Source organism: Sparus aurata, chromosome 10 (genome assembly GCF_900880675.1).
Source record: "Sparus aurata chromosome 10, fSpaAur1.1, whole genome shotgun sequence".
Classification (NCBI taxonomy): Eukaryota; Metazoa; Chordata; class Actinopteri; order Spariformes; family Sparidae; genus Sparus; species Sparus aurata.
The window spans coordinates 19,494,227-19,516,752 of NC_044196.1; the positions used below are offsets into that span (position 1 = coordinate 19,494,227).

Here is a 22,526-nt window from a genome sequence, read left to right on the forward strand (position 1 = left end):
CTGCATGTTTAGTATGCAGCTGTTTTTTATCGGAAATAGTTAAGTTTCGTTTTGATCGAAAGTAAAGAGAGTTGCGTGCATAAGGTTCTCGTTTACAACTCACAACACAAGCGCCACCCGCTTATTGCATCTCGCGCAAGCGCAGAACGTACACGCTAGTGTAGCGAAGGCAGCACGTCGAAGCGGTGTGTTCAATGCAACTTTTCTGCCGAACGGGTCAGACAAGAGGCAACGGAGTGGTCGGAGAGTGGTCGGATAAGGCAGTTGGACGTCTGGGCGGTGTGTGGGGGCCTTTAAAGATGGGGGCAAAATTCCTTTTTCATATGATTCATTAAACGTCTCCAAGAGATGGGGTAACAATTTTCCTGCAAATGTTTTATATAATTCTATGGGCAGGCCGTCAGGCCCAGGTGCCTTTCCACTGCTCAAGCCTTTCATTGCTTCTGATAATTCTTCAACACATAAGTGTTTATCAAGATCAGTTTTAGCTTCTTCAGTTAATGTTGGAAAATGGAGTTTATCCAAAAACTCCTTTTGTTTTCCTGAGCTGTTCAGTGGGCTATATTCTGATTTATACAAATTCTCATAAAACTCTTTGAAAGCAGTGTTTATTTCAGATGGATCGATCAGGATTTTCCCATCTTGTAACTTAACTGAATTTATAGCTCTATCAGTCTGTACCTTTTTCAACCTCCATGCTAACAGCTTTCCAGCTTTCTCTCCCTGGTCATAGTATGATTGTTTTAACCACAACAAACTGGAAGCTATTTTGTTGGTGGTAAGCTCATTGTACTGAGATTTCAGTAAGATGAGCTCTTGTTGTTTTTCTGGGTTGTCATTGTGATGAAGTTCTTGCTCTAATTTTTTTACTTTTTGTTCAAGAGTGTTAAGCTGTGAATAATATTTTTTGGATTTATATGTAGTATAGCTTATGATCTCGCCCCTGAAATAGGCCTTGAATGCCTCCCATTTTACAGACGCACTGGTTTGGTTTGTATTTAGAGAGAAGTACTTGTCTATTTTCCCATCAATATACTTTACAAAGTCTGGGTTTTGAAGCCAACTAGACTGAAAACGAAATCTAGGCGGTGAGGTCATTACATTAGGTAGCTGCATTATCAAGGAGATTGGTGCGTGGTCTGACAGCAATATACTGTCATGCCAGCATTTCTCAATTTTTGACAGTAGCCCATGTGAAATTAAAAAGTAATCTATTCTCGAATATGTCTTATATGTGCTTGAAAAACATGAATAGTCTCTTTTGTTGGGATTAAGATATCGCCAAATATCAATCAAATTTAGGTCACTCATGAACTTTTTGATAATTTTTCTTGTTTGTTGATGAGAGGTATCAATACCAGTTGAACGATCCTGTGTCGGGTCTAATACACAGTTAAAATCACCGCCAATTATGTATTGACCAGGGTAGGATGATATAGACAGAAAAAGATTTTGATAAAAAGAAGGGTCGTCACCATTGGGAGCATACACACATATTAAACTGACTTGAGTGGACACTATGGTACCGTTAAGTATAATTTACCTCCCTGATGGGTCTATATATTTGTTTTTTAATTGAAAAGGGATTGATTTATGAATTAAATTATGACTCCTCTGGCATGAGATGAAAAGAATGCAGAATGAACTTGCCCTGGCCACCTGCTCCTGACCTTATTTATATCATTTTCTACCAAATGGGTTTCTTGTAGGAAAATAATGTTGGCCTTCATTTGCTTAATCCTATTCAATACCTGCTTCAGTTTTACCAATTTGTTCAACCCTCTTGTGTTCCAGCTGGAGATTTTTAATTTTGATCTAGTCGTCATCTGTACTTAAAATAAAGTTGCACATTTAAAAGACCTGAACGAAAAAACGCAAAGGCAAAACCGAGAACATCGCACCGAGATCCTATTCCCTCCCAAAAACCCTTCATGCACTTCCCCAAACGAAGTACATGTGAACTACAAAATGAGTAATTAACTCTGGTTATGATCAACGTTTGATCCACACAATGAGGAGCAACGTGATTCATGCACTAATAGGCTACAGCATCATAGGGCTCACTGACATTTTGAAAACAGACTTTAAATTCAACCAAGTAGGTTTAAGGTGAAAATGAATTAAATAACAATAATTAAGAATTCATTCACTCGCCCCTGATGAAAGTTATACTACCAAGGACGTGCACGTCGCCCGGATCGGCGTCACCGGGGCCCCACCCTGGAGCCAGGCCCGGGGTTGGGGCTCGCAGGCGAGCGCCTGGTGGCCGGGTCTCTGCCCACGGGACCCGGCCGGGCGCAGCCCGAACGAGCAACGTGGGCCCGCCCTCCCGTGGGCTCACCACTCGCGGGAGGGTTCAGAAGGGGCCGGTGCAGAGGGATATGGGTGGCGGTCGTGGGCGGGGGCCCCGGCGGCCCGATCCCCGGATGGTGACTCTAGCCATGGGGACATGGAATGTCACCTCACTGGGGGGAAAGAGCCTGAGCTGGTGCGGGAGGTTGAGCGGTACCGACTAGAAATAGTCGGTCTCACCTCCACGCACAGCCTGGGCTCTGGAACCCAACTCCTTGAGAGAGGCTGGACTCTCTTCCACTCTGGAGTTGCCCGCGGCGAGAGGCGGCGAGCTGGTGTAGGCTTGCTTATAGCCCCCCAGCTCAGCCGCCATGTGTTGGAGTTCTCCCCGGTGAACGAGAGGGTCGTTTCCCTGCGCCTTCGGGTCGGGGATAGGGCTCTCACCGTTGTCTCGGCTTATGGGCCGAACAGCGGTGCAGAGTACCCGGCCTTCTTGGAGTCCCTGGGATGGGTACTGAAGAGTGCTCCAACCGGGGACTCCGTCGTTCTCCTGGGGGACTTCAATGCCCACGTGGGCGATGACAGTGTTACCTGGAGGGGTGTGATTGGGAGGAACGGCCTCCCCGATCTGAACCCGAGTGGTGTTTTGTTACTGGACTTCTGTGCTAGTCACAGTTTGTCCATAACGAACACCATGTTCAAGCATAAGGGTGTCCATATGTGCACGTGGCACGAGGACACCCTAGGCCGGAGATCAATGATCGACTTTGTGGTCGTGTCATCTGACCTCCGGCCGTATGTCTTGGACACTCGGGTGAAGAGAGGGGCTGAGCTGTCAACTGATCACCACCTGGTGGTGAGTTGGATCCGCTGGCGGGGGAGGAAGCTGGACAGACCTGGCAGGCCCAAACGTATCGTGAGGGTCTGCTGGGAACGTTTGGCAGAACCCTCTGCCAGGGAGATCTTTAACTCCCACCTCCGGGAGAGCTTTGACCAGATCCCGAGGGAGGCTGGGGACATAGAGTCCGAATGGACCATGTTCTCCACCTCCATTGTTGACGCGGCTGTCCGGAGCTGTGGCCGTAAGGTCTCCGGTGCCTGTCGCGGCGGCAATCCCCGAACCCGGTGGTGGACCCCGGAAGTAAGGGTTGCCGTCAAGCTGAAGAAGGAGTCCTACTGGGCCTGGCTGGCCCGGGGGACTCCTGAGGCAGCTGACGGGTACCGGCAGGCCAAGCGTGCGGCAACATGGGCAGTCTCGGAAGCAAAAACTCGGGTCTGGGAAGAGTTCGGGGAGGCCATGGAGAAGGACTACCGGTCGGCCTCGAAGAAATTCTGGCAAACCATCCGGCGCCTCAGGAGGGGGAAACAGTCCTCCACCAACACTGTTTACAGTGGAGGTGGGGAGCTGTTGACCTCGACTGGGGACATCGTCGGGCGGTGGAAGGAATACTTCGAGGATCTCCTCAATCCCACTGACACGCCTTCCATAGAGGAAGCAGAGGCTGGGGACTCAGAGGTTGACCCATCCATCACCCAAGCCGAAGTCACTGAGGTAGTCCGTAAGCACCTCAGTGGCAAAGCACCGGGGGTGGATGAGATCCGCCCTGAGTACCTCAAGTCTCTGGATGTTGTGGGGCTGTCTTGGCTGACACGTCTCTACAGCATCGCGTGGCAGTCGGGGACAGTGCCTCTGGACTGGCAGACCGGGGTGGTGGTCCCCCTATTTAAAAAGGGGGACCGGAGGGTGTGCTCCAACTATCGGGGGATCACACTCCTCAGCCTCCCCGGGAAAGTCCATTCCAGGGTACTGGAGAGGAGAATTCGGCCGATAGTCGAACCTCGGATCCAGGAGGAACAATGCGGTTTTCGTCCTGGCCGTGGAACACTGGACCAGCTCTATACCCTCCGCAGGGTGCTCGAGGGTTCATGGGAGTTTGCCCAACCAGTCCACATGTGTTTTGTGGACTTGGAGAAGGCATTCGACCGTGGCCCGTCGTGGCATACTGTTGGGGGTGCTCCGGGAGTACGGGGTCGGGGGCCCTCTGTTAAGGGCCGTGCGGTCCCTGTACTGCCGGAGCAGGAGCCTGGTTCGCATTGCCGGCAGTAAGTCAGACCTGTTCCCAGTGCATGTTGGACTCCGGCAGGGCTGCCCTTTGTCACCGGTTCTGTTCATTACTTTTATGGACAGAATTTCTAGGCGCAGCCATGGGCCGGAGGGGATCTGGTTCGGGAGCCAATGGATCTCGTCTCTGCTTTTCGCGGATGACGTGGTCTTGTTGGCTCCTTCGAGCCGGGACCTCCAGCATGCCCTGGGGCGGTTTGCAGCCGAGTGTGAAGCGGCTGGGATGAGAATCAGCACCTCCAAATCCGAGGCCATGGTTCTCGACCGGAAAAAGGTGGCCTGCTCCCTCCAGGTGGGAGGAAAGTTCCTGCCTCAAGTGGAGGAGTTTAAGTATCTTGGGGTCTTGTTCACGAGTGAGGGAAGGACGGAGCGTGAGATTGACAGACGGATCGGTGCAGCGGCCGCAGTAATGCGGTCTTTGTATCGGTCTGTCGTGGTGAAGAGAGAGCTGAGCCGAAAGGCGAAGCTCTCGATTTACCAGTCAATCTACGTTCCGACCCTCACCTATGGCCATGAACTCTGGGTCATGACCGAAAGAATAAGATCCCGGATACAAGCGGCAGAAATGAGTTTCCTCCGCAGGGTGGCAGGGCGATCCCTTAGAGATAGGGTGAAGAGCTCTGTCACCCGGGAGGAGCTCAGAGTAGAGCCGCTGCTCCTCCACATCGAGAGGAGCCAGCTGAGGTGGCTCGGGCATCTGTTTCGGATGCCCCCGGGACGCCTCCCTCGGGAGGTGTTCCTGGCATGTCCCTCCGGGAGGAGACCCCGAGGAAGACCCAGGACACGCTGGTGTGACTATGTCACTCAGCTGGCCTGGGAACGCCTTGGGGTCCTCCCGGAAGAGCTGGAGGCAGTATCCGGGGAGAGGGAAGTCTGGGTGTCCCTGCTCAGGCAGCTGCCCCCGCGACCCGGCCCCGGATAAGCGGAAGAAAATGGATGGATGGATGGATAATTAAGAATAATCCAAAAAATAAATAAATAAATAAAATAAAAATAAAAAAAATAAAAAATAAAAAATAAAAAAAATAATTAAAAAAAATCAGTGAGAGAGAGAGAAACGAACGGAACAAAGCAAAAAAGAAAAAACCAAAAAACCAAAAACGTGTTTTCACAGTTGGTTATATCTCAAAACGCACACGGAGAAAGCACAAAGAATATGCACCTCTCAAATATGTTAGTTTCATTAAATGTCTAGCGAGGATTTTCAAAATAAAGGTGTTCATATTGTGACTAGAGAGGGATGTAAAGACGGTTTGTCCAAAACACAAGTCCTCCATCATATAACCGTAGTGGTTTTCAGATTTCCCGTTACCTTATTTACTTGATTTAGTCCAGAAAATAGACTCATCAGGTCTCGGAGCTTGGGGATTCCCGCGGAGTGCCGGTGGATAGTTGTGATGGAATGTTGCGAAGGAAATCCTCTGCTTCGGAGACGGACGTGAAGACACGGCGCCTGCCATCATGGGTGATAACAAGGTGAGCGGGGTAGAGCAGCCTGTAGCGGATGTTCAGTGCACGGAGCTTCGCCTTCACGCCATCAAATAGACGTTGACGCTGTCGGGTCTCAGTTGACAGGTCTGGAAAAAAGCTGACCCGCCGATCATTGTAGCGCACCTCCCTCTGTCTCCTGGCTGCTTTGAGTGTATTTTCACGGTCTTTATGGTTCAAAAATTTGATAACAATTGGTCTGGGCGCTGAAGACCGGCTTATGTTAACTTGGCCGACCCGGTGTGCACGCTCAATCACAGGGCTGGGGGTCAGAGTGTTGCCCAGTAGCTTGGGAAGCCAGTTTTCCAGAAAACTGCACATGTCGGGGCCCTCGTTTTTTTCAGGGAGACCGATCAGTCTCAGGTTAGAGCGTCTTGCCCTGTCTTCTTGATCTTGGATTTTATTACGCAGCATCTCTGTTGTACCTTCCAGTTGTTTAACTTTTTGTTGGAGAGTGGTGACATCCTCTTCCGCATGCGATATTCTTTCCTCAGTTTCGCCAATTCTCCTCGACTGGGACAGCAAATCTCCCTTGATGCTGTTAATAGCCTCCAGCATGTCAGCTGATTGTTGGCCGAAATCCTTCTTAAGAGAGCGTATTGCATTCAGTATCTCAGTATTTGACGGTCCGCTAGCATTAGCCTCCTCGTGGTTGTCGTTAGCCTCCTGGCTAGCGTCGGTCATAGCTGTGTTGTTTTGTGCCGCTTCACTCGGAGATTGTTGTCCTTGTTTGATGTTTCTTCGTGTCATATTTTCCCCAGGACTTTTCCAAGTATGAAAGCGAGTTTGAGTTTACTTTTAGTCGTTTCTTTTAGTATTTTCTCAGAAAGTCAGCAGCGAGCCAAGTTACTGCGTGTCTGTCAGTCGCACTCCATAACCGGAAGTCATCTACCTGCATTTTTTATTTGAAAAGTTGTTTGCAAAAGTTAAAATGAAGCAATGCCTTCTGGGAATTTCAAGCCTGAATCTGAGTGTGTTTGTTGGAAGTTGGAGGTTGGAAGTTGGAAGTTGACTGAGTTTAAGCTAGCAAAAAAATGAATCGAGGTATCAAGCAACACAAGGTGGGAGCGGAGAAAGGAGAAAAATCTCAGAGAGCACTGTTGGTTGACGGTGAAAAATGCTGCAAACCGACTGATTTGTTTTTGAAATCAAGTGCAGCTTCAGCTAACACTAGTGCTAATACTGTTAGCACCAGCACACGAGGGAGAAAGACAGGACAGTGAGGAATATGAGCAAGAGGAGGATGAAGAGGTAGACATGGATGACTGCGTGACGGTAAGACACGTTTGTATTATGGAGCAACTGGCTCTTATGATTAATGTGTTTTATGTATTGGGGTGTAGCTTGGGAATTAACGTTTACTATCACCGGGGTTATCAAAAGTGCCTTTTCTTTATGTGCGTCAAAAATTGCACTAGGGCGCGCGCACCCCCCTTCCGTGGGCCGCTGGTGGGTGAAAATGCCAGGGCCGTTTTTTTGTTCCCAGTGCTTTTAACTCAAGTTGGAATGTCATATTTTGATCCTAAAACCAAAAATTGGGATGACAACAAAACGGAACTACTACTAAAACTACTTTGTCACGGAAGTCGTGGTTTTCATGCTGATTCAGAAAATCTCCTATCTGCCCCATCTGAAAATTTTGTTTGGTTTGATACAAAAGACGTACAACAACAGATCAACAAAGGACGACTACTAAAAGTTAGCTTACAGTAGATCTGTCATTTGTCAAGAAAAGACAGAACTCAAGTAATGTCTATGCACCCGATGGCAACAGGAGACAACAAAGGCTGTTTTCCAAAAACATCAACATAATGTACTGATAATTAGGTGAGACTGATAGGGGAAATGTTAACTTCAGACAAAACAGGTTCAAAGTGATGATTGGATCTGTACTGGGTGGGAAAACTAAGTGTTATTCTAGCAAACCTAGGCATTAAAATGTTTTAATCTCTTCAAAATAAAAGTGCCACTAGCTTGTTTATATTCGTTAACATAGAGTTAGGGTATTTTCAGTGTATAGGTAGCGCATAGGTACCTATCATGTTAGTTACCATAAAGTAATTTTTAAAGAAGACTCTTATGAGGACAAGATCGAGAAAATGACAAAACACACAGAATCCAGGTTTTAGCAGGGTATGATAGCCATCTGATGGTACAAAACAGGTCAAGACAAATTATATAGATCAGGACACATGATGATGTATTGCACCCTCATCCTTCTTTGAAAAGTGTTTTTCACGAGGTATGGCCATGATAAACTTGTGTCATCTATACTGAAACACAGAGATTAGTTACCAAGCGGCGTTTAGAGGTGAAAGGAGTGTATGACCTGTCCACTGTTTTAGATTATGCCTCATCAATGTCATATTCTCACAGTAACCAATGGCAAAGACAGATGACAGAGGCTAAACTGGGCCACCTACAAACGTGATTGAATCAGGTTGATTCTGTTGTAGCAGACTCTCTACTTTCCCCCTAAAGGGGAGGAATCTTGTGAGACTTTTACTTTTTCAAGCAATGCTAAATAAATTTAAGGACAGCAACAACAATCTACAGGCATGCTAGCAGTTCTGTGAAACTGACTTTTGAGCTACATGCTAATGTCAGTGTGCTAGCATGCTGATGATACAAAGTGAACAATGTGAAGTTCTCAAGTGGATTCTCCGGGACACATTTAGATTGGAACTAAGGAATACCGACTTGAAATAAGTGACTTTCAACATGCAGTGGATTGGAGGGTAATATTTACCATGTTCACCATCTTACTTTAGGGAGTTAGCATGCTAACAATTGCAGATTAGTAGCCTATAGAGCACACTGGGGACTGGGAAACTATCACCCCTGGCAAAGAGCGAGAGAAAACACAGACTAAAATACAATGGGGATAATTAACAAATGAAATGCAGGTAAACCAAAAAAGGCAGGAAAAAGACACCTAAGGATTGTCATTAGTTAAGAATGACTTCAGAGATTTAACTTGGAATAAACTTGTGAAAGAAGTCAGCATGTTTAACATTCTAAAATTGTGCATTCAATAAAACACCAATAACTCTTAGTATAAATTGCAAAGTACAGGGCTGTTTTCAGTACACCACAGCAAAATAAGTCGAGATAAGACATTACCATATGCATGATATACTGCGTGACAGCAAAATGCCAGAGTGTGACAAGTGTGTTTTGTAAATCAAGCTAGAAACAAGCTTACTGTGTAACTGAGCTGAATGAGTGAATATCCAATAGCTCTAAATACTGCGGTTGCCAGAATAAACATCAATATCGAGCAGAAGTAGAAGAAAACAAGGACTGGAGGAGAAACACTCAGAAGAGAAACAAATGGTTACACACAGGCAGATGGATAGTGGATCATTTAACCTGCAACAATGCTGCTTTCCAGTGAGGAGTGGTTGACATTTATCAGGCAGACTTCTGGATGCAAACCTGAGGACATTAGTGAGTGATCATTCTGTGTTTCTCTAAAGGAGACCCTTACAGAGGACCTTCAAGATATTTTGTTGTCAGTGTTTTATTTTGAAGAACATTGGTATCAGCTTGTTGGCATTTATTAGCAACACTTGTGCGCACCTTTATGTGAACAAGGACGCACTGAGGTGCACTCAACATAAGATTCAGCTGAAGACACACACCTGCTGAGCAGAAACACCATCTATTTAGTCTGGAATCCAGACGAATCTGCTGAGTGCAAGTTTTATTTGCTCTAAGAAAAAAGCTTGGGCCCCTCTTGTTCATACGGATTCACACTCATTTTGCTGCTCTGATTAGTTGGAGGTCTGTCTGGTGTGCAGGTCTGTCCGGTGTGCAGGTCTGTCCAGGCTCTCGAAACTCCACTCAAACTGTTGAACTAGGCAAAGATAAAATGGTAAGGAGTTGCCTCTACTTGCATCTGTCACTCAGCTCTACGTTGCACGTTTCATAGCTCTGATTGGTTATAAGTCTATCAAACTGTGTCCACAGTCATTTCGGTCTGCATCTGTTAATAATGCCCCTTGGAAAGTGAAAATAAATTGAGAAGAACCAGACTAATATGCATTACCAAATTAGTCTAATGATGCCAGGCTACCATCGTGTACAAGCAGCCCAGTTGCCAGGGTAAAAAATCAGTTGACGTTTCTGCAAAATACAGATACGTTCACAGTTGCATGTGTCATATCGCCTCCACATCACATGTTTATGGTCTGACTTTCATGTCTGGAGGTGGAGGGATAGTGGTAGAGTTACAGGCGGCAAGGGTGGCAAGCCAGTAGCCCCATTCACACTGCCGTTTGGATGAATGTAGTTTAACTACCAGCAAATTACAGCAAATTGTAGTTAAGCTATGTAGTTCAACTACATGTAGTTGAAGTCTCCCCAACCATGCAAACAGTCTGATAACAACACAGGTCCTTCACTCAACTAAATAGAGAGAAATGTCCCTCAAAGCAACGTTACATGACCAAACAAAAGTAACGTAATAACTGTAACCGTCTTTGGCAACTTGTATGAGGAAATACCGCAGTTGTATGTGGAAAAGTGTCTGTCCTCCTGCCTGACCTACCAAATCCTCGTCACATTTCTGCCCAAAAAACATCTGTCTGTCACCGGCAAAAAAATTCATGGCGACCGTCAGCCCTCCCTACCGAGACTTCAGTGAACTTTCCCCCGGAAAACAGCCTCCGTCCCCACGAATTTGAATTTGTAATTTGAATTTTGTTCTTGAGAAGGAAAAAAAATCGATTAAAATCGTAAATCGAGTTTGGTGTGAAAAAATCGGAGATTACATTTTTAGGCCATATCGCCCAGCCCTCGCTACAGGCCAATAAAAGTAATGGCAACTGCAATTTTTTGCAGAAAAAACAAAGTGTAAATATGATCATTTTACAACAGTTTCATTGTGTTATGTCCTTCGCAATTTTCTGGCTGTAAAGAATGGAGGAAATTACTAGTGCCGACTGAAAAACAGTTCAGCGGCCCCAGCAAAAATTTCAATGTTTTCATCTTTATGTTAAAGTAGACTAACCAGGGGCGCCATTTAGCTCAGTTGATAAAGCGGGCGTCCCATGTGCAGAGGCTTTGTCCTCGTTGCAGCGGCCCCGGGTTGGAATCCCGGCCTGGGTTCCTTTGCTTCGTGTCACTCCCCCCTCTCTCTCATCATGCTTCCTGTCTAGTCTTCAGCTGTACTATCATTAAAGACTTACAAAGGCCAAAAAAAATACTAAAAAAAAAAAGAAAAGTAAACTAACCAGCTGGAAGCTCTAAATACGCACTTACATTACAGATCTGACAGAGGGATCAATTTTCCTTATCTAACACTCAGGAAGGAAGCAAAAAGGCGTACTTCCGATATGTTGAAACTATTCCTTTAATATTTCCTGAATTTCACTTTTCATTATTTCATAATTTTATTGGGGGAAATAACTGCTTTAAACTAATTGAGAATTACTGGCCTGACTTCATTCCATTCAAATGTCTTAAAGGCAGAACTAAAACAAATAAAAACAAAAAAACTTTGTGGCTGGCGTTCCTCTGTTGAGATACTGAATGATGTCTTTTAAATCTTATTTTCTCCTAGGGGAAACATTTTTAAAAACTCAGAGGAACAATTGGACTTTTTGTAACAGTATACAGTGTCTAGATGGGTCAAACCTTGCTAAGGTGACCTACTTTAGAGTTTATTTGGAACACATTGTGCGGGATGCTTGATTCCCAACAATTTAATCAGCGATTTCTACACAGTGTAATTAGGATCATGTTTCCGGGGAGAAAGGGAGGGTCAAGCACATGACCTTTCAGTTATGGGTGGGCCTCTGGTGGCCAGACAAAGTTCTTATTAAATGTTGAGACAAAAACTCGAGTGGGAAATGCTGACTTGTTATTTTTTTTTCCTTGTCATCTTGCCCTCTGTTCGCTCGTCTCATTGCCTTGCTCATTCCAAACACATGGCCACAGGGATCTAATTTAGGGAGCACCAGCACTTCCTTTGAGTTAAAACTGTAACTTTAAGGCAATGGTCGCACATGAAATAAATGCATGGGCTTGTCTGCATGGGTTGAAACCCAAGGGTCCTGACTTGCAGCTAAATTTCTTCATTGTCTGTGTACTATTAGCATATGCACAAGAGGGACCCATGTCCCCTTCACTTTTCAAAATCCTAATTCTGTTCTCCTCACTATTATAGTTTCAGGCTGATTTACTCACTAAAGTCTCTGTAAACAGAGTCCTCTAACTCTGATGAGCTGCCAAAATTCACATGTGAGAGCAGCCACTAATGCACCATGCACACAAAGCCGTAAACAAGGTAATTATAACACTGTGCTAATAAGTGTAACAATTAAGTATAACAACATAAACAAGACTACTTTTCCCTGGGTTTCACCTCTCAAGCTACATACAACTGGCCCTACCTTATTGGTGGAGGCTGTTCGTGCCATATACAGCCAGAAAGCAGTACCTGCAGACACTACTCAAGGCTGGACAAATACCTAAACACCACCTATGCATTTATTTCAAGTGAAGAAGAAAAATGATTCAAAGTTTATTTTCTACTAAAAAGACCCTAATATTGTGCAGCATTTATAGATACAGTAAGGGATTACGGCCCATTGCTAACACAAAAGTCATGACCAACAAAAGGTGGAAAACAATACAGGAGGGTGGGGAAACAGTGAGGGAAAATCACTGGGTTTAATAAGCAAGATCTAATGAACTAATGGAATACTGGAAATAATAATAATGGAAAAAAGGTGGGAAAAAGACAAAGACAGGAAGTGGAAAGTGAAACGCAATGCACAAGGATTTCCTTATATATTATATATGATTAAGTCCCTTCATCCCTGTGGGGTCTTGTCATGAATACTATAATTTATGTTGCTGACATTTAGAGACTCCTGCTTGCATGGAATTGGTGCTTAAACAAGTGTAAAATACATTTGAAAAAGTTTTTTTTTTACTCACTTTGCAGAAACAATACGCAGGGGATATCCCACAGACCTCATTTTCACTTAAGCTACTCTGCCAAGAAAAATAGTCCCTGCGTGAATTGACGAGTGTCCAAAACAATTTCATAACCTCTCTTAGTCTCTCTCTCTCTCATCTGCTCTGATAGAGGGAGGGGTGAGACTGTCACAAGTGCTTGATGGAGTTAATTGAGGGGGACAAATGATTTATGTGAAAAAATTGGGGGCGACACATCTCACTGCCTCCCTTAAAAATGACACTTTACTGTTACAGTTAAGGGTAAAACCATGAGTTGAAAATGAATTAATGTCAGATCAAAAAAGCTTTCCCTCACTCTTCTTTCCCCGATCATCATCATTACACATTTTACTTTAAAGCCGTGATTTTCTGGAAATATGAGAGAGAAATAAGAATGTACAGAAGAAATCAATGCTGAATGGCAGTGAGGACTGTATGTAACTGACATTTTAAGGGTATCATCAAAGGCTAATGCACATTTCATATACCGATTACCTGACAGAAAAAAATCCATTTAGTGACCTTTTTCGTGTCTCTTCCCCCCCTTTCGTCTCCTGCCTCTTTGTTCATCATCTGTGAGCTTTAAAGCTGTGATAATCTTTAAAGTACAGATCAGATCGTTAATGATAAATCACGACACATGTGGGCGTGACCATCAGGACAGGAGGGGTGCTGTCCCCTCAAACGTCCTCTCAATCAGTTGTACAAGAGGAGGTTTCTAACTGGTTAACTTGAAAATGTATCAAACTGCTCTTTTCAGTAGCTTGTGCCAAAGTAGCAAAAACGTAATTTTGACTGAATCAAGAATCGTCCCTTGAGACTTTGATTATAGCCGTACAAATTATGTTATCAGAAGTTAAAATATTAATTACTAACGTATTTAGATTTTTTCCTTTAATGTATTACATATAATATCAGTCAACCTTATAATAGGGTACAAAATATGTTTTAGATTCTTGTAAGATTTAAGTTTTCTCATCACTAGTTGGCATTAAATTAATGCAAGCATCTCACAAGTCTGGAAATTTGCCAATCAGCCTATATATTTCTGCATTACTTAATGATTTCAGATTTCTGTCATTTGGCTCACACAGTGCTGTTTCTGACATATTTTCTAAACAACAGCTGGAAACTGTAAATTGGTTTCAAATCTTATTTTGTGATCTTTGAACCAGGGGGAAATTGAAAATCGATTGGGAAGCGGAAACATACACATACACGCACATAAGATCACCTTTCTAATATTGACTCACAGACTCTTCTTGCATAGTTGGCTCATGGCTTAAACAGCCCTTGTTTTAAGATTTATTTCTGTAATGCCCTTTAATCTTCTCCCCTTCATCTGCATCTGTTATCAAAGAGATAAATGGACGTAGATTGAATAAAGAATCGCAGCATTACTGGAAATGCACTGTGTGTTCTGAAATTAAATCTAAACCTTGTTTTTCATTTCACTCTACCGCCTCACTAAACAACATCACAATCTAATACAAGCTCTACCCTTTTCAAAGCCATGCACCTAATATACTGCAAGATCTCAGTTAACAGCAAACGTGAAATTTTCTAGGTGATAAGTAGACAAGTATAACCCAAAATGTGGGCCCAGAGCTGTAATGACTTTAAGTCCCTTTCTGGTTGGCCGGCTGTGCTGTCTCATTGTTTGATAGCAGTGTTATCCACACTTACTTACCCTTTCTCTTAGGCACTGCAGGGCCTTGGGGACTCAGTTCGTTTTGTGTGTTTACCAATTCCCACAACCTAGCCAGACTCTTGGGGCGTCTCTTGGAAATTACATTCTGTAAGGTCCCCAAGACTATTTAGCTGGCTGGGTGGTAATAATTGCAGGGCAGGAAAAAAAATCTAAAGAAATACAACTTTCCACACACAGTATACAGCATGCAATACTGCTGGATGTTGGATGGAAGCATGTGCTATGAAATGGATTTAAATGTCATAGGTAGGACTACATCTGACTACACACGTATACATGTGTTCAAAATAAAAAATATTGTTGACTTGGAGTCAAGGTTTTAAGTAAAAGGTTTTGGGACAGTTCTGATTTCTAATGGCATGCTTTCTGTTGGCATGCCTGTGTTGTAGGGATTAAGAGGACTGTGTGAGAGTTTCACTGTCCATTACAAACAGACCACAACGTGAAACAATCATGCGCATGCTGCTGAATTAATAGGCAAGACTGTAATTGGCTGTTCCGACCTGTTTACACAGACGGTGAAATGAAAAGCAAGATGCTCTGCCACATACATGCGCATCTCAGTTGCTGTCTGTCTTGTACATTTGAATGGCCTGAATTTTGTTACCAAGGCCACAAAACTGACATATAATTGCCTTTTACAATGTGAACTCTGCAAAGACTTACACAATAAACAGATACACAGCAGCATTATCTACATTTAGAGTTGCCACCTGATTAATATAAGTCAAATATAAGTTCTCACTTTAGCTGATTTGTTTCCAGCAACAGACCTAGAAATATGACCTATACTGTACAGACTTAGCTGCTAAAAAGCTTCTGTTCGCAAGCTAGTTCTCTTTTAACTAACTCCTACTCTCACTTTTCTTTTAGCTATGTTGTCTACCCCCACTCCTGAGCAAAATTTCTGGCTTTAGCTGCTAAATCCTCCACAGTTAGTTGTACAGTATGCTTATCAGTGTTTTTAATATTTGCAAAAAACAGCCAACTGCTGTCTGATAATAATGCTGTTGAGGCTGACTCAAATGGTCGTTTTCACCAAGAAAACAATTAACTAAAACATGCTTATGCAATTCGTAAAAGGAGAGGAACTGCAGGGTTAGTTCTCTGTGCGTTCCCTACGAGAACTTCTCACAAGCAATAATTTGATATGGTTTTAATATGAAAAATATTGATGAGAACAAATTTCCTGTGAAATCAAGAGTTTGTATACGTTATAGGCAGAAAGTCTCATAAGCACCAACTTAATACCCTGGATTTGTAAAGCTGACTATGTTTCTCCACCGAAATATAGACAGCTGAATGGCCAACTTAATCTTTGGACTCCAACCACATTTCTTCACATGAAATGCCAAATGTCTGTCTGTTTGACCTATCTCCTCGCTCTGAAGAATACAATGACTGACTGACTGCCGAAGCCAAAGGTAAAGAAAGACTGTCAGGAGAGGGAGGGGAGAGGCTGATAGAGTGAAAGGCCATTATTAGACTCATTCTGCATTTTTGGTGGGAAGCGACTCTGGAAATTGGAATTGCGCGACCTGGCAGCGACCGATAGGAGCCCTTTTAGTGAAATAAATAAACCAAAAATAAATAGATAAGTCTGGTTATTTCTAAATTAAAACAATCACTCAAAGGGAGGGGAGAGTGTGCTGAGACTGCCCATTAAAAGAGCAGTGGGGTTGTTATTTCTGCACCTGTGGAAGGGCTGAATATGAATGCAGTCAAACATACTGGACACTAGCCATTATCTGCTACCAACACATATACAGCACACTAGTTGTTCAGCTCTTTTAATCTCCACTCACTGTAACATGACATATCATGAATAATGCGCCATACCTCAGTGCAGGCCGTTATATTTTTATGCTTCTCCCACCTTAGCTTATGAGATTTCCTGTCATATTTCCACACTTATAGGAAGCCCTTTTCCAATAAGAAGCGTGAAACTGATGCAAGTATTGATGTTGGATTTTAAATAAGGTTTGCTGGAAAACCTTTAAGCTTCCGTCTGCGGAAAATGTGTAATATAGACAGGCTGAAAGGGTGGTGGGATCAATTTTACCAGATAAAGCTGCATCTACTTTGCTATAATGGAGTCCCATGTGTGACCTTATCACCCTGTCACACATTCGCCATTACAAGGCGGTTGATGTTATTGTAAACAACTGATATTGTTAGTCCCCTCAGCCTCCTGTCCTCTCCATTCAGAGCAGGCCTAATTAAGGCTGGATTTAGATGGTGGCATTTGGGTTTGTGTGGGCTGAGCGATGCTTTCTGGTAAATGACCATATTAACGTGATGATTCCTCTCTCTGTCTTACCCCCTCTTCGTTCTCTCCCTCCCTCCCCATGCTCTTTCTGTTTCCCACCATGGCTGTGATGCAGCCAGTGATCCATGCAGATGTGAGGGCCCCCCACGCTGCGGCCTGTCTAATTGTTATCATATTTTGTCATCTGCGGCCTGTTATTTTAGCAAGCATTCGGGGACGCATATAAATACCCAGTGACGTTTATTGAATGTCAAAGGCCACTGGGCGGCTGATTGATTTTGACCCCTTTTCAGTGATGTCAGATTGTGATTTGTTGCCACATCATGGCAATCTTAAAAAGCTATTTTCCCCGCCAGTGGAAATACGAACTATCACTCTGAGAGGAAAGCGAGACTGGGATAACTCCGGAATTAAGATTAATGGGCATTTTAGGAAGCCTGCCAGAAACTATGAAGATATTTTTTGGATACATTAAAATAGAAAAGGGAATGTCACGGACAGGAATAATTAATAGATTTTGGGTAAAACTTTAGAGAAAGGGCAAGGCCTGCGTATTTTTATTATCATTATTATTTTTTTAAAGGTGTGTGTTCAAGCATGTAATAATAGAGAGCTGGGGCTTGCAGCATATAAAATTACAGCCCTGTGGATTAATATCTATGCTGTTTTCATATACACCTTACTTGTAAACAATAGAATATCCAATATAGAAAGAGAATGTAAATATCAGTGGCATTAATATTTTATCATCCCCCTTTGAGATGTTTTTATAATAATACAGGTCCATACAAATAACCAGAACCACAAATATCCATGTCATATAAACAGTCTGGTGACACAAAAGTTGCACTTTTAGACCTTTTTCAGGCTGCATATTTGTGTACTTGTAAAGTGTATGACACCTTATTTAAATCTCTATACATGTCAAATTCAGTATGCTTTTTTTAATAAATAGAGGTGTCAACATTTGCTGAACAATTCGTTCATGCTACTTGTTATGCCAGTGGCGGGCTCAGAATGTTTGAAGAGCAGGAATGGAGAAAAAGGGAAACCAGCTGTATGCAGTGGGGCATTTTGACACAGAAATGCTTTGATGTTTAGTTTTAGGAGCTTCACATTGCCTGATTAATCATCCATATGATCAACAATAAGGATGAGCCAGGTACTCTGAAAACGAGTATCTGGTATTCTACCTGTTAAGATATTCACCCATCAGCTAGTTTCTACCTAGCTTGTAAAATAAAATTGAAATTATTAAAAAAAATACTTTTTTGTGAACATTTTTGACTCCATCTTGTTTGAATGATTTTCCAAGTTCTCTCTCTGTCTTTCTCTCTCACACACTCATGACCTCCATGCCCCATTTCCGCCCCCTTGTGAAAGAACTGTGGCCGCTAAAGTGTCAAGAATTATTTGCTGACTGACCATCTGTCAGAGCAACCTACATTATAGATCTGCTTAACTTAAAGCTGCCAAAGAGATGCAAGGAGAGCCAAAGTAAAGAGTAATGATAATTCATTTTCTATCTTAACTGTGTAACAATTGGAAACCTTACCATCCACCTTTTTACCCCAAATATAAAACCTGAAACTCCAACGTCAATAGAAGTCCAGGCTGGCCAACACCACAGGAGCCTTACCACCCACAGTGGCTTACATCACCACTGACTTTGTATCTGATGCTTTCTTGTTACTTAGGTGTCTACTAAGTCACAGTTCGATACAAGTCAGCTGTGTAAAAATCTACTGTGGGTCCATCCAGTGGCCGTAATTTGATTTGCAAGAATCCACAGCTCCCGGATCAACACAACCAATCAGAGCCAAGGGGAGTGTCTGAGAACTGTGAATCATGCAATATGCCGCTGGCAGCTCCCTTCCCTCACACAGCGTGTACTGGGAAGTGCCCCTCCCCCGCGCAGGTGCAGTGTCTGCTCTTACCTGAGGGGTGTACTGCGAAGCCAGTTTAGTGGGTTAGCGAGGTATGTTGAGTCTAAAGCCAGGCTTCCCTGTACTACAAAGGTGGCTCTCTTTTAACCCGGCTAGATCACCATGGTAACTTATGCTTAGCTCATAACCTGGTCCCGACCAGGTTATGTTTAGAGTTTCAGCTTAAAATCGGCTATAAAAGCGCCGCTGCTTCACTGTGTAACTCATTCGGAGATGGCGTCACCATTCATTGAGAACCCGCTGGACCTGGAAGCAAGTAAAAATTTGGGCTGCACTGCGACGTGAGCGGCTTCTTCGAGATCGCGCTGATCCGCTGGCATTTCCTGATGAAATTCTCTATGAGCGATATAGATTTTCAGCCGAGGGAATACGGTACATTTGCTCACTTATTGAGCCGAGTGTCAGGAATGCCACTCGAAGAAGCTGTGCACTCACTGTCGGGCAAACTGTTTGTGTAGCCCTTCATTTTTTTGCCACAGGAACCTACTTACATTCAGTTGGTGATGCAGAAAATCTGAGCAAGAACACACACTGGCTACATACCACTTTGAATGTTGTTTTTTGTATTTGGCTCTAACTTGCTGCCATGTCCGACTGCTGCTCCCACATCTTAATAAAATGCAATATGAAATATTAATTAGGCCAACCTAGTATTTAATGGTCACAGATAATGAGTAAAGTTAATTATTTCTTTGATGTGTCCATGAATAAACTGATGAACTGATCAATGTTTCACCCGTTGTAGGGCAGTGTACGCCCAAACACAAATCTTACAGGCTTGAGCAATTTTCACTGTCAAAAAGGTCTTTATTGTCATTGTACAGGGACAGTAGCCTCATTTGTTTGTTAATCCCGACACAGTAATACAAAAAACACTGAACATTTATAGCCGACGCACACTCAGCCTCGCTTTCAATAAAACACACACGCGCATTCTGAGATCAGTAAAATGTGAAAACAATATAGACATCATTCAAAAATGAAAAATGATAGTTATTGCTTCAGTTTATTTATTGTTTAAATGGATGAGGGTTAATATGTAAAAGTTGCACAATGTTGAGCTTTCAGAAATTAAAACACCAAGGGCTTAATATAATATTGATCATAATATTAATCATTGTTAACTTACGCATTTACACGGTCAGCGCTTTTCTGCCAGCAGCCCTCCCTTGCTATATTGGCGGCGACAATGTGACTTTTTGCCGTGATGGTTTCTTTGACTTCTTCATAGCCTTCCATAATACTGCTCATCTTGAGTAAAATATGTGGCCCGGAATCGATCCATTTTCGCACGGAAGTAGAATAATATGACGTCAAACGCCCCCTTTTATGTGAATGAGCGCAGAGCACAAAGCAGAGAACCGGACTTGACAAATTAAGTTGATAACCACCGTCGCAGTACAGTTTAACTCTGATTGGGGACTTGGGGCTTTGTTGAGCTGCATCATGAGCACAGTACAGGCCTCTGGTCAGATTTGTTCAAGCTCAAACTGTAAACAATGGCGGAGAACAGACAACAACAACAGAGCTGAAAAATGGCCCACCATTGCCCACATCAAAGAAAAGAAATAAGAACACTGACGAAGAAAAGCAGTGTGAAAAGGAAGAACTGGACCGTGCAAAGGAGAAAACTGGGATGAATATCAGTGTGTCATTTCAGAGGTGGAGGGAACTGCGGGATTTCTAAGAACTCAAGAGCAACGCAGAGTTGGCAGCTTTTCTGCTGGACAGGTAAGGACCCCTGCTTGATAGATGTTTCACTCTGTGTTTTAACCACAAGGCTATGGTGGCAGCGGTTACAGTAATACTCGCAATAGTGCCGTACAATGCGTACAATGTTGGTTAATTTAGCTTGTTAGCTTGTATGCTAACTCCGGTGTTTAGCTTTATCTTTATAGCTACTGGTAAGCAAAAGTGACTGGGCAGTTATAATGTTAGTTTGTGTCCTGTACGCTCTGAAGTGGTTGAATTGGTTTCGAGAAATAATGTTACTCATGCTTCAGAAGGCAGCGTGGCAAAAATGTGAATTGAGGGCTGCAGCGCCGCAGCGAGGAGGAAGGAGGAAGGAGGAGGGACCTGGGAGCTGTGCTCATTCAAATTTTCTGCCTAAGTCCACTTTTTTCTCAAAACTCCAGACTGCAGCTCGTTTCTTTTCAGTTAAATTGGTTCAAAGTTCTCACTTTATCCTTTTAGGCCATTTTTAGAGTTTACAGTCACACAACCCTTTCCGCACAGGATCAAGATACAAACTCAAATTCCTCCGATCAACACATGATCAATGAACTTTATCAACCTGTGTAATCAGTATTTTTTTTCCAAGTCCTTACACGTTCAAATGAACTCTTATGCACGTTGCCTCAAAATAAAAAAAGGTTTAGTCCTACCGCGACTCATGTGTATGAATCACTGTCTTTATCCAGGGGGTGTAGGGTAGTCTCGGTGAAGCAGACGCCTGTACAACTCGATTTCCCGAAAGGTCAGCTCGCCATCTTTAATTTCCAGTGCAGACTGTGTATGACAAGGTTGGGTACCATTCACATTTGAACCGATACCGGATCTTTCATGTCGATTCCGGTTCTTAAATCTCTCTGTAATAATAAAGAAAGTCATTTCAGTTCTAACCAGTTCAATCATTCACTTCAGAAGACAATATATCATGAGTCATTTTCCAGTAGCAATGCACATCACATGTCAGTCACTCTAAATTTTATTTCTGTTGCATCTTGCTGTTCTACATACATATCTGTCAAAAAGAAAAATCCTGCTACATAAAGCTCTACCTAATCATCAACCTAGTGCTAAGAATTAATCACAGAAATCATTAAGATGTATGTGCTGCCCTCTCCTGGCAGGCAATGACTCCACTAGTGGTGGCTGTATATTACTAATTGGGAATTTTGGGTTCCGTTTTGACCGCTTGAGCTTGTTATAGCGACTCTGTGTTGCAGATTGAGTTTATGTCAGAAGTTGTAATTTACTTTCCAAATCTTATGAAATACTGCATAGGGCTGCAAATATGAGCACATAAATGTCGTTTTATGGTAAGTATCTAGATTGAAATGGCTGGTTTGTAAATACACCTTTACCGATGCTAGATGCTAACTAGCACTGACATACAGGTCAATTGTTTATTTACCGTGAGCCAAAATGGCGGCGACGTTCACCTCGCCTCGCGTCATTAGCAAACTTGACCAGGCGTGCTGCACGTAGCTTCACAATGCGGTACGTTCGGCTTAAAACAACTAGAGATAGCATGCTTATTGACACTGAAAAAAAAACTTGTCCACTCACCAAGTCCTCCTCCATGCAGTATCCAGCAAAAAATATGCTGTAAGTTAGCGCACTGTCAGTCGGGGGGGGGACGCTCGATCAATCATCGCCGTCAGCCGTGGGCTCGTCACGGTCAACCGGGGGACGGACGGACGCTCGTCACCGTCAACCGCGGCAGCCCACAAACACCCGCTATAAAGCAGCTAACATTGTTAAGTATAGCGGCGCTGACCTAGCCGTATAGCGGCGCAGCGCCGTTGTTCCACCGTCTGGGGAGAACCCCGTTTCCCTCTCAGTCGTATCCACTTGTTGCGTCTCTAACAAAGCTACTGTTTACTCTATTTCCCCCTCTCATCAGTGTGTGGCACTGATTGGCTGGTTCCTGCCGCACTGACTAAAGGTGCAGTCCACAAATGAAAATAACCTAAATCAATGGTGTAAGCCAATAAAATGACTTTT

General features: G+C 43.5%; 1 long non-coding RNA gene across 1 annotated transcript in view; it reads right to left on the reverse strand.

Moving 5' to 3' along the window:
- Window positions 1-22,215, reverse strand: part of LOC115590143 (uncharacterized) — a 54,711-nt gene extending 32,496 nt beyond the window's left edge. Inside the window, exons 1-2 of the long non-coding RNA XR_003985699.1 lie at window positions 22,089-22,215; window positions 21,182-21,385 (exon numbers count right to left, since the gene is read on the reverse strand). This is a non-coding gene — a long non-coding RNA (uncharacterized LOC115590143). The remainder of the gene's footprint in view (window positions 1-21,181; window positions 21,386-22,088) is intronic.
- Window positions 22,216-22,526: the final 311 nt, after the last annotated feature.